Source organism: Dermacentor variabilis, chromosome 1, assembly GCF_050947875.1.
Source record: "Dermacentor variabilis isolate Ectoservices chromosome 1, ASM5094787v1, whole genome shotgun sequence".
In the NCBI taxonomy this organism is placed as follows: Eukaryota; Metazoa; Arthropoda; class Arachnida; order Ixodida; family Ixodidae; genus Dermacentor; species Dermacentor variabilis.
Genome location: NC_134568.1, coordinates 57,527,878 through 57,540,227, shown reverse-complemented (window position 1 = coordinate 57,540,227; position 12,350 = coordinate 57,527,878).

Below are 12,350 nucleotides of genomic sequence, written 5' to 3'. Positions count from 1 at the left end.
TGCAGCGGACTGCTTCTCGAGCGCCGGTCGACTCAGCTGCTGTTGACGATGTTCCGTGTCCCATCTTGAACCGTTGCGTGATCCCCATTCCGTGTACAGTGTAAGCTGCCGCGGAAGCGACCTGTGTTAGTGAACCATCAACAAAAACATGTTCGGTGTGTCCGTACATGTAAGCAATGTAGGATAACGTAAAATGTTTGAGCCCAGCAAGCTGGATTTTCGACTTCTTCGTTAATCCGGGGACTGAGAGTCTCACCCTTGGCTTTGACGCAGTCCAGAGCGGAACTTCCAGTACGTCATGCGGCGCGAAGTCCGACGACAGTAGACGTTGCTGCGAATACACGGCCTCTGAGTAGGGTGCTTCAGGCCGTATGCTTGTGACGTTTGTCAGTGGATGATTCCCGTGCCTCGTCAGTAGCCTTACATGCACTCGCATTGGCTGACGTTGTAGATAAACTCGAGCTGAGTACGCGCATACCTCTGCAATAGTGCCCCATGTGGAAGCACATCGTGGTAGCCCTAGAGAAATTCTTAGTGTGCGAGCCTGAGCACTTTCATATGTGCGGACGGCAGATGTACTAAAACGAAAAAGTACAGGCACACACACTGTAGCAGAGCTATCCCACAGAAAGTTCCTGGTAGAGCTGCAGAAGAGATGATTTGAATGGCCCCCATGATTTTTCATTCATATGTCGAATGACTTCAGCGAAGCTGTCCAGCTTTTTTCTTGATGCAGAAATGTGCTTCGACCAACATAGGTCACAGTCGATGGTGACTCCGATAAACTTGTTGTGAGTTACCGAAGGCATAATTTTTCCATCAATCATAACGGCGGACGGAGCAGACACGTCTCTCACATCGGCTCCGTCTTTTTCGATGTTGCGCTGGCCAATTTTTCGAGGTACGACGATTTCAAGCACATCATAAGATTCGTGAAGTTGCCCAGACTCGACTGATACGAAGTTTAGAGGTGGGAACCAATCTTTGACAATTTTCTTGGACTTTCTTTGTTCATTCCACTACGTGCGGAGCTAACCCTAGCGAGGAGCAGGGCCCATTAGGCCTTGCTGGCCTACGTGCCAGGCGGACATGGCAGACTCCCGTATGGAAGAGGACAACAACGAGGAAGATTTGAGTTGGCAAGTGGCTATCGGACGACGACCCCGTGCTGGAAAGAAGAGCAGCAACGCGGCGAACGCGACGCCAAGTGCCTCGCAAGCGTCCGGCGGAGAGGCCGCTACCGGCGGCAGCAAGGTACCCGCCACCAACACCGGCTCGATCAAGTATCGCATAGTCAAGGCCTCAAGGATGCCCCAACTGCCCGAGGAGCATCGGAAGATTATAATCAGGCCTCGAGGAGGACTAAATTTGAGCAAAGTAAGTACCACCGCTATTGGAACTGCAGTGATCGAGGCTTCAGGCCTAACGGCAGAGCAAGCAAGTGAAGACATGGTGTGCCCCAATTTCACACAAAATATCGTGGTGGTGAGCACGCCTGAACCAGACCATGCGGCAAGGTACGTTAGAATCAAGTCCTTCAAAATCGTGGAAACGGAGTATGAAGTCAATGTATACGAGACGGCCCCGCACGCCACGTGCAAAGGGGTGATTAGACAAATCGACATCAGGGACTCCCAGTCCACTATCACAAGGAATATCGTGCATGAGCGCAACCCGCTCGCTTTGGCTGCCAAGCGCATCAAGACGTCGGGCTCAGTCATCGTCCTCTTCGACGGACTGAGAGTGCCAAACTTTGTTCGCTATGGGCCGACCTTGTTGAGATGTTATCTCCACAGGAAACAATTTGATGTGTGCTTTACTTGTGGTAGGGTAGGACACCGCTCGGACGTGTGCCCCACGCCGGACTCTGTTCAGTGTAGAGGGTGCGGAGCCCCAACCCACGAGCGGACCACGTTTGCACGCCCAAGTGCAAGTTCTGTGGAGGAGACCATCCCACCGGAGACAAGGCGTGCAAGCAGAGATTTCAAACACACTATGTGGTACGAGCTCGCCGAAGGGAACGCGCCCGGTCATGATCGGCCACGAGGGATAGAAGCCGCTCCAAGTCGGGAGGAGCGCAGGCGCGCTTAGAAGATGGAACACCTGGTGCCAAGCCGACAGTTGGGACTGCCTGGGCGGATAAAGTCAAAGGTACGGTGAGAATCGTCGGTGGCGCCACTCCGCCGGCGGTGACTGAAAGCAATGATGCCAGAATAGAATAGTTGATTAGGGAGGTAAACTCTTTGCGTAAAGCTAATGAAGAGCTGACCAAACAGGTAGCAGAACTGAAAAACAAGGCACAGCCGAGCCCTGCCAGCGTAGCAGTATCCAGACCAGTAGGTCAAAGCAACGAACCAAGCGAGGGAGATAACTCCCCAGCCCCGGAAAAAAGAACAGTAAGCCCCGAAACTGACTCGGTTTTCTCAGTCCTCAGCGAGCTGAAAGAGGTAATCAAAGAAATTAGAGAGACGACGGAAAGGACTAACTTTAAGGTGGATAAACTATGGAAATGGAGGTTAACGGCCGAACAGCGATTCAAGAAACTCGAAACGAGATGCGACGACGACGAATTCTTGCCGTCAGAATCAGAAAGCGTAAAATCGCTCTCCGGAACGTCAGGAAGCGCTCCAAAGAGATCGATCGCGGGTAACAGCAAAATTAACCCATTCAATAATCATGGATAGCGCCCACAGTTTTAGTGTGTGGCAGTGGAATTGTCGCGGATTCCACAACAAAAAGGCATCGCTGCGCCAATTAATTAGATCGATGGGGGTCAAACCAAAAGTAATTATGCTGCAGGAAACTTTATCGGACGAAGTAAAGCTAACCGGCTACAAATCGGTATGTAGAGAAAAAGATTGCGGGAGGGGAGTGGCCACCCTCGTTGACAAAAAGCTACCCTTTATCGAACACGATATCCATCTCGGATTGAGTAAAATCGAGTATGTCCTAGTAGAAGTCGTACTCAAAAGGCACAAGGGCAGGGCGCAGAGTATCTTCTGCCTAAACATTTATAGCAGTCCAACCTACAAGAAACGAAGCTTTAGGGCACTTTTCAACAAGGCACTCGCAGTCGCAAAGAGCTCTCCGCTCATCATCGGGGGGGACTTTAATGCCCCCTACCAAGCGTGGGGATACGCTTGGAATACAAAGTAAGGTGTGGGGTTATGGGACCTTGCCACGGACCTGGGACTGCGCCTAATCACCGATCCGGCTTTCCCCACCCGCTGTGGCACGTCCACGTGCAGGGACTCTACACCCGACCTAACTTTTGTCAATAACTCGAAACAAGCTAGCTGGGAAAACTCGGGCACCGATCTAGGCAGCTACCACTATATCATACACATAGGTATAGGTATGCGGAAACAAGAGACTAGAACCTTTCGGTGCACTGACTGGGAACTTTTTAGGAAAGTTAGAGCGAAGAGACTAAAATCGGAACCGATAGAAGCGGGCATACAGTCCTTCCAGACCTGGATCAACCAGCTCGAAAAGGACCTCAGGGAGGCCACTAAAGAAATTAAGACCGAAGAAAACATAAGAGTATAGACAGTAGGCTCGCGCGTCTGATCGAGGCCAAACAATCCATCCTGCAAAGATGGAAAACGCAAAGACTGAACCGAAAGCTCAGGAAAACGATAGCGTTGCTAAACAGACAGATCGAGGAGCATTCGAGAACGCTCGTGAAACAGCAGTGGGACGAAGTTTGCCACTTGGCAGACGGCAGAATCAAACATGGAGGCAGTTTCAACATCCTCAAACATCTATTGAACGAAAGTGGCACTAAGTCAAACAAGAGAACGGCAATTGCAAAACTGGTACATCAAGTCAGCCAGTACACGACTCAGGAGGTAGTCATGAGAGAGCTCGCGGAAAATATCTCCCGCTCAAACAACCGGGCGATAGCGATGAACGCGTAGATACATGGGAGGACCGTGCGAGGAAATGGACCACGATTTCACCGAGGGTGAGGTATACGGGCCGTCCTCCATGGTCTCTCTAGTAGATCGGCAGCCGGACCCGACGGTATAACCAATAAACTCTTAATGAATCTAGACGATGAGTCGATCACTTTCTTGACGGATCATTTCACCGAGTTGTGGAGAAAGGGAGACTATCCGGAGGAATGGAAGATGGCCAACAACATCCTCATACCAAAACCGGGTAAACCGCTCCATTTGGATAACCTACGTCCAATTTCGCTTACATCGTGCATAGGTAAAGCTATGGAACACGTTATTCTTAACAGACTCACTAGATACGTCGAGCAAAATGACATACTCCCGTATAACGCAATCGGTTTCCGCCCCGGACTATCGACTCGGGACGCCATGCTCCTGATCAAACACCAGCTCATACACGTTAGCCCGGTGCACGCGAGAGCGATTCTGGGACTAGACGTCGAAAAAGCTTTTGATCGCATAGAGCACAAGGCCATCCTCGAGGTCCTGTCCGAGCTGGGGTTGGGCGAGAGGCTATACAGTGTAGTCAAGGCGTTTCTGGGCGGTAGGCAAGCGAGCCTCACGCAAGGAGACCTAAAATCGAAGGCGATGAACCTGGGAATCAGGGGCACCGCGCAAGGGGCCGTACTTTCGCCCATGTTATTTAATCTAGCAATGACTAGAGACGCGAGGAAACTAGAGAGTATAGAAGGTATACACTTTGCAATATACGCCGATGACATAACCATATGGAGCTCCAACGGTAACCTAGGCCAAACGGAGACCAGACTGCAGGAGAGCATACACGCCGTGGAAAGCGCGCTAGGCGAGATGGGACTGAACTGTTCGGCGGCAAAGTCGGAGCTTTTGGTCCTAAAACATCGGCGCAGGGGTCGAAGACCCAGGGGCTACGTCCCCGGGGAGGAACCCAAGATTATCTTACGCTGGTCACGACGGATCCGCGATCAAGCAGGTGGAAAAGATTAGAGTTTTAGGCTTCCACATAGCAGCGGGAGGTACCAACCTCAATGCCATTCAACACATTTCAAACAAGACGGACCAAGTTATCAGGTTACTAAGGAGAATCAGCAACAGACACAGAGGCCTGGGTGAGGACAGCGCTCTAAGGCTAGTGCACGCCTTCGCTCTCTGTCACTTCACTTACGTGTCAGGTTTATTTAAATGGTCGCAGGCCGAGCTGGACAAGCTAAACACTATGATCAGAAAGTTAGTGAAGGCTACCCTAGGTATACCCATCAGCACCTCGAACGTGAAGCTCGTGAACCTAGGCGTCCACAATACGATAGAAGAGATGGCGGAAGCGCAGCAGGTGGAGCAGCAGGAAAGACTGACGAAAACGCGAGCGGGCAGGCTTATACTCAAAGCGATAGGGACAGACCCCAATAGATCGATGAACCCGAAGGAATCCGAGGTAGAATGGAGCGCGAACCTTAGAGACGCGATCAGAACCACCCCTCTCCCGAGAAATATGCACCCGGAATAAATGTTAGCAGGAGAAAAGCGAGAGCGAAAGCTTTGTTGAAAGAAATTGAACAGCTAGGACAACAGGCGGCCCTTGTAGACGCTGCCTGGGTCAAAGGCAAAGAGGCCTACACCACCGTGGTGGTCGACAGCCGGGGCGAGGTACAGGACGCCGTCACCATCTTCACTAATGACTCCACGGTGGCGGAGCAAGCCGCGATTGCTCTAGCTATCAGGAACCGTAAATGGTCTTTCATCTATAGCGATTCCAAAGCATCAATTAAGAGCTTTGACAAAGGCTATGTAGCTGGGGCTGCGGCTAAAATTATCGACGAGGTCGAAGCTATCAAAACTGAAATCCGATGGTTTCCTGCACATATGGGACAAGTGGACGAGACTCGGCCCAACCTCAACGAGATGACGAACGACCTGGCACGAGGACTTGCTTGCCGTGCCGGTCAGAACCGAACCGACGCCCACTACCATTCCGGGGAGCACAAAGAGAACTTACTAACATACAACGACATCACTAAATATTACTACTTGGGGCGTAGGCAATTCCCACTGCCACACGTAAAATTGAACAGGGCTCAGGCAGTCACGCTACGTTTACTGCAAACCGGGACGTACCCCACTCCGTATTTCTTAAATAAGATTCGCCCCGAAAGAGAAATTAGGAAAGAATGTAACGTGTGCGATGGCATCATTGAGATCAGACACATGCTGGCGGGCTGACCCGCGACTCTCGTCGAGCCCGAAGAAAAATGGCTTTACAGGCACAAGATGATATTAAGCTCTGCATATCAAGATCAGCTACGGGCTGTCCAGAGGGTCTACGATGACGCCATAAGGCTCAGCCTGGCGGTGCCGACGTGGACGCGGCCCGCCTCGGTCTGAAAAAAGTGGGCTTCAGGACACTAATAAAGTTTTGTGAATGAATGAATGAATGAATGAATCATAACGGGGTAGCAGCTCATAGACTTCCGTGTAAATGGCATGGCTACACTCTTTTTCGATGAGAGCTCTAGTCCACAACTATTTAGGTTTGTGGACGTTATTGACACTACACGCTGTAGCTTCGTTTGTACTTGCTCGTTGTCCATATGCAGATGTTATTTGCGTACACACAGACCGAGACTTCGCCTGCGTGTTTTTTTTTTTTTTTGACAAGTCCAACGAGAACGAAATAAAATAAAGTTGGGCTCAGCAAACCTTTTTGAGGCACCCCACGATATACGGGGTGCTTGCTTCTATCACCGTCTAGAGCTGCCATAAATATCGTTCTCACTATTTACTGAATGTTTGAAAGCACTCAACCTGTAAGACTGAGAAAGAATTCGACGTGAGGATCAACTGGGTACTATCTCAGTTGCCTCTGGTTTGTAGATGACACGTTCTATTCTGCAACACTGTAGTTACCTCATACGAATGATTGACGCCATGAGCCGGCAAAGTGTAAGGCTAGGTTTGAAGATGCAAAATGATAGATTATGTTCATAGGCCTTGTAAGGCGACAGGCGTTTGTGGTTAGTAGTTAGTCAATATACAAAAGCTGTGCCAGAGTACGTAAAGTAGCAGCAGCCGACCCGGATCACGAGAAAGAGATTTCTAGACAGATAAATAATAGGCTGGAAGGCATATACCAGACACTCTCCAAGTTATGAACGGCCCCCGACCTGAAACGTATACAATATTTGCATTTTACCTGTACTAACCTGTGGTACTTTAACATTGAGCATTTAAAAAAAATGAGAACTCAGCTATATGGGAATGGAAACGGATGGAACGGAAAGGCCAAACGTTATGCGTGAGGACAAAGACAATGTGAATTGGAATGAAAACGCGACTATACCTGATATTCTAGTTCAGATTAAGAGAAAAAGTGGAATTTAACAAGTCCTGTAATGCATATATAGAGGTGATAACCGGTGCGCTATTAGAGTTGCAGAAGGGTGTCCAAGGAAAGGCAGACACAGACGGGGACGGCTGATGTCTTTGGTGGTGTGATCGACAACGAAATATGCAGGCACAGGAAAGTCAGCCCTACAAGTGTAAGTGGAGATCGCTGGGAGCGGCCTTCACAATGCAGTTTACTTAAAATAGACTGATTACTATCACAGACTGTAAGAAAAAGACTCTACCCTTTGAGGCGTGACTTTTCCCTAAACAATAATTGTCATCTGTCTTGCGTGCATTTCCTGTCTTTAACGCCGAGCACCCGGTTGTTGTAGGTCAAGAACGGCATGCGCGTTATATGCATGCATACTTGACACGAAAGTAGCCAACGCAGAATTTTCAAGAAAGCAAAGCAAGCGAGACAGATGTCGATTACTGTTTAGAGACAAGATACGCCCCAAACGATGTGCTCTTCTTGTAGTGTGCACGTCCTATGTCCTGTCTCCCTGGTGAATTTGCAATTATTCAATAACTTGCCGTACTGTAATACACTACGCGTAATAATGCTCTGCCAACTACTTACGACATCCTTAGCAAATTCCAATGCAGACATTAGCAGCGTTCGATGATGTAAAAGGAAAAAAAAAGTGCATAGAACGAAAGGTACACGGCTAATCGGACAAAAACGCCAAGTAATCATTGACACAGAGGAAGATATGCATCACGTCAAACACTAGCGAAGTGCTCGCCAAAGCTGCGCATGCGCTGTTAAGTGAACATCGCCACATCTTTCTGTCACTGAAATGCGCCCAACTTGCAGTTAATATCATGGGCACGAGCAAGACGTTTCACAATGCTGACGCTGCAGCCCGTTAACTACCTACCCTTGTTGCCCGTACACTACAAGCAGATGAATTTCCCAGCGTAGGAACACACATACACACACGCACACACGCGCGCACGCAAGTCAACGCCAGTGCAGCACGTGTTCAATACAGTTCCGGGTTTTATGACGGCCGGAAGGCATCCTTGGCAGCTCATCGAGCAGGAAAATAGTCTTCACTTCCGTAAACTATTTTTTTCCCGACAATTTAGCTAAGCTACATTAAGCTCCTACAGCAGCCACTGGACAATTATGGCCGAACCTGTGCTTGGGTGACCGGACACAGATACTTAGCCGGATGGTTCTGTCGATCAATGCCCCCACTCGCGTGGAGATGCGATAATATCCGAGGAAAGTGGCGAGGGGCTCTGTAGTAGCAGACGACGCAGGGGGCGCCAGCGCTGATATTCGCTTTCGCTGACCATTGACCGCAGGCTCCCACTCAGCTGCGCCAAACTGGTTCTTTCTCACGCGTAGAGCCACCAATGCATCTAGCTGCGCGCAAATGTGACCTCGTGTACACGGTATAAACGGTGAATACACATGGCTATCAGTAGTGGTAAAAAAGTGGAAACATTTATTAATCAGTTACGTTCTACCCTGAAAGTGTATAAAAGCCATATAATGCGACACACCTTCGGTAGCAGACAAGCCCGAGTTCTCTGTAAATCATTATTTCCTCGCTTACATTATTGTTGTTGTTGTTAAGTCTTGAAGGGGTTCAGATGGAAGCGCAGTAAAGGGGTTCAAGCAGCAGTTAAGGGGTTCAGATCGAACCCAGATAGTTAGGTGCCGCGAATATTAGAAACCTGTACACTCAAAAGAACTGCCGGAAGATCGCCGGCATACAGCAAAAAGTTTCTTTTCTTTTTCCTCTTTCTTTATGGGGCAGGGGGGCAGGGGACGGCAGGCAGTCGAGGCGCTACTGCTGTACGTCATATGGCTTATGCGAAGAAAACAACAAATAATGGCAGCGTCAACTGCTGCGGATATAATGTTTCGCCATCTTGTCAAGAGGAGCGGAAAGTTGGCCTTGTTGGTGATGCATAATTATATGCAAGACTGACGCCTCAGGTTGCTACCCCACGTTTAATGAGCGCACCCTACCGAGAAAGCGCTGGAATCACCCGATTCATGAAATTATCGAAGCTGTAAAAACTGCGCAGTTCGGCGATTCTTGTGTGAGTGCTACTGCTTTGATAGCTCCATCGGCGGAAGAAATGCGTATTAGCATCCTCGGCACATGAGCCCCGTAGTCGCCTCAGAACCAGATTGGGGCACAACGCCCCTATAGACCGCGGAAGGGCAAACGTAAATAAATCCGAGGACAAAAAATGCACAGCGCCGGTGCTAAAGTCCCTAGCCGGTGCGCACTGTAAGCGCCGTCTGGCGGTTGTGCGCGTAGCTTGAACCGTGCGCATAACCGAGCGAGCTGTCAGTTTGCTTCTGCAGCGCGTGCGCCGCATTGAACTTGCCCGCAGAGATCATAATTGATGGCACGAGATATTACGTTGCGATGGCGAAGTTAGAACTTGACGAAATGATAGCAGGTAAGTCATTAACCGCTCAACGAAGGCGTATTCATATTGTCATGTTTGTATGCGCCAATTAAACCATATACGTTTATGTAACACCTGGGACGGTTGGTGTCGCGTAATCATGCGGCTATTTTCATATCTTGTATATTTTCTTTAAAACGCGGAAAATATTGCTACGCGAGACATAGCACACTAAAAGCAACTGAATCACGTGTTTTAAAACACAATTATTACTTTTCTATCAAATTTTGCGCCCTCACTTTAGTAATTAAAAATGTTGTTAATTGATGTAATGAAATCATCGATAGTTCAATTAATAAAACAAAAGCTCATCTTGATGGGGTACGTCACTGCTGACAGAATACCATTGCTTCTTCTATATCCTATATATATTTTAACGACAATGGTCAATTTTCAGCGACTCAAAGGCAGCCCTACAATCTGTACTATCAGCTCTGCGTCGCGGGCCATTCGAACAGCTCGTATTCGATATTAGATGCCTACTCCATACATCACATGAGAAAGGACATCTCGTGACGTTTCAGTGGCTGCCAAGTCACTGCGGCGTCATCGGAAATGAAGACGCCGATAAAGCCGCTCGGACAGCTCTTGAAGACACACAGGAAGAGGCCATACCACTTTCACGGTCCGACGCAGCCAGCAGACTTCAAGTGCTTGCACGGGAGATCACTCTCTCTCTATGGTTCACACCCAGCAGCAGACCAACCGCAGCAATCATCAACACGACCTGCCCTCCTTGATGCATCTATGTATGCCAACCGGACACCGCCGAAGTGAGGCCACCCTGCTTTATCGCTTATGGCTAGGGGTGGCTTTCACGAAATCTTCCTCGTTTCGCATTGGGATGGCCGACAACGCTCTCTGCAATGCCTGTCTTTGCGAGGAGACGCTGGAACACATTCTGTGCGACTGTCCTGAATATAATGTTCAGAGACAGTCCATGGCGTCCGTTCTAGCGCACCTTGACAATAGACCATTGTCAGTTGCAACCATTTTCACATATCGCCGACTGAAGTCATCGCAGCTGAAGGCGACGAAGGGACTACTTCGGTTTATGAAGGATACGGGCTTGGACAAGCGGCTGTGACAGTGATATCACGTACCGCACAAGAGTGACAGACTGTAACCAACGATGTGTGTGCCGTGTTATGTGCCCTCTATCTCTTCTCCCCATCTTTCATCCCCCCCCATCCCGCTCCCATGTGTAGGGTAGCAAACCGGTTAGGCAAAACTGGTTAACCTCCCTGCCTTCCTTCTCCACTTTTTCCTTCCTGTATATATATTTTAAGTGCTTGGTTAACTTTAGCTGGGACACCCGTATACGCGGGAATTACAGTCCAAAATATGCTGCCATTAAGTGATGAAAAATATTATTACCTGCTCGAACTTCACGCTCGACGACGGCTATCTCCTCCCCAGTTAATGGAAAACGTATACACATCTCCCACTGACACTTTCCAGAAACGAAAGAACCCGTTGAATGATCCCGTGGAGAGTACTTTCCGTCATGGTAACACCACGACAATGGCCCTTTCAGAAGTTCTAGTTCTACGAAACCTGAACGACAGCGAGCGGCTTATTGGATAGACGCTATTAAAGATACGTGTAGCAGAACACTCACCACAGGAAGGACAGGACGCATTCTTCTCCAGTTTCTTCGGGAAATATTTCGTCCTCGTCCAGCTTGCTCTGCAGAGAATTGAGAGTTCTTGTATTTTGCTATAATGTTATAGCGCACCTGCCTGGATGCGCCAAAGTGTTTTTCGAAATGAAATAAACAGCACGACCCCGCAATAAACATGCATTCGGCAATATAAAAATTATAATTGATAAAGTCGCTGTCAATGAACAAACAACCTGACGACTCCTCCCACAAAATTGCTCATTTCTGGCGTTTCATTACCGCCTCTGCTGGCAGTCATCGGATAAACTAAATAAAAAAACGGCTTCCAAAAATTCAAGGCGCGCAACTTTCCTCGGTGTCGCTATACCAGTCGTTCCGCGTCGTCTGCAACGCGCACGACATGCAATCCCTGCTGGGATTGCACAGCGGCGCTGCGCCGATTTTTTCAGGTGCGCCCTATTTGTTGAGGACGATATGGAAAATGAGCCGAGAGAAAGGCATCGAGGTTGTCGAAGTAAAGAGGGAAGTGAGAAGGTGGTGGTGATGTTAAACGAGACGGGATATCCTTCAATTACAGGCTTGCACGAGAAGTGGGCTGGCGACTTGCTGGTCACGCTGTTGCTTTTTTAGGGGGCCCGCGGGTGCTCAGGAGGCCAGAGTAGGTGGTAATGAAGAAGGTCCCATAAGGGAAGATCAGCACAGCATCGCCGTCAATAACAGAAAAAGGAGGAAAGCAAGGTAGAGAGCTCCCCGCCCAGTAGGCTACGTAAACATGCAGGGCGGCAAAAGAAAGGAAAAGTGGGCAGAGATTGAGGAGCAGTTAAATAGAGAACAAATAGGAGTGTATGCGGTTACAGAAACGCACCTTAGAGACTCGGAAAAGCCCCCAGTGATTGAGAATTATGTTTGGGAAGGGAGCAATAAAACTAAGTCGGAAAGAAAGGGAGGGGAAGGCGGAATGCTCA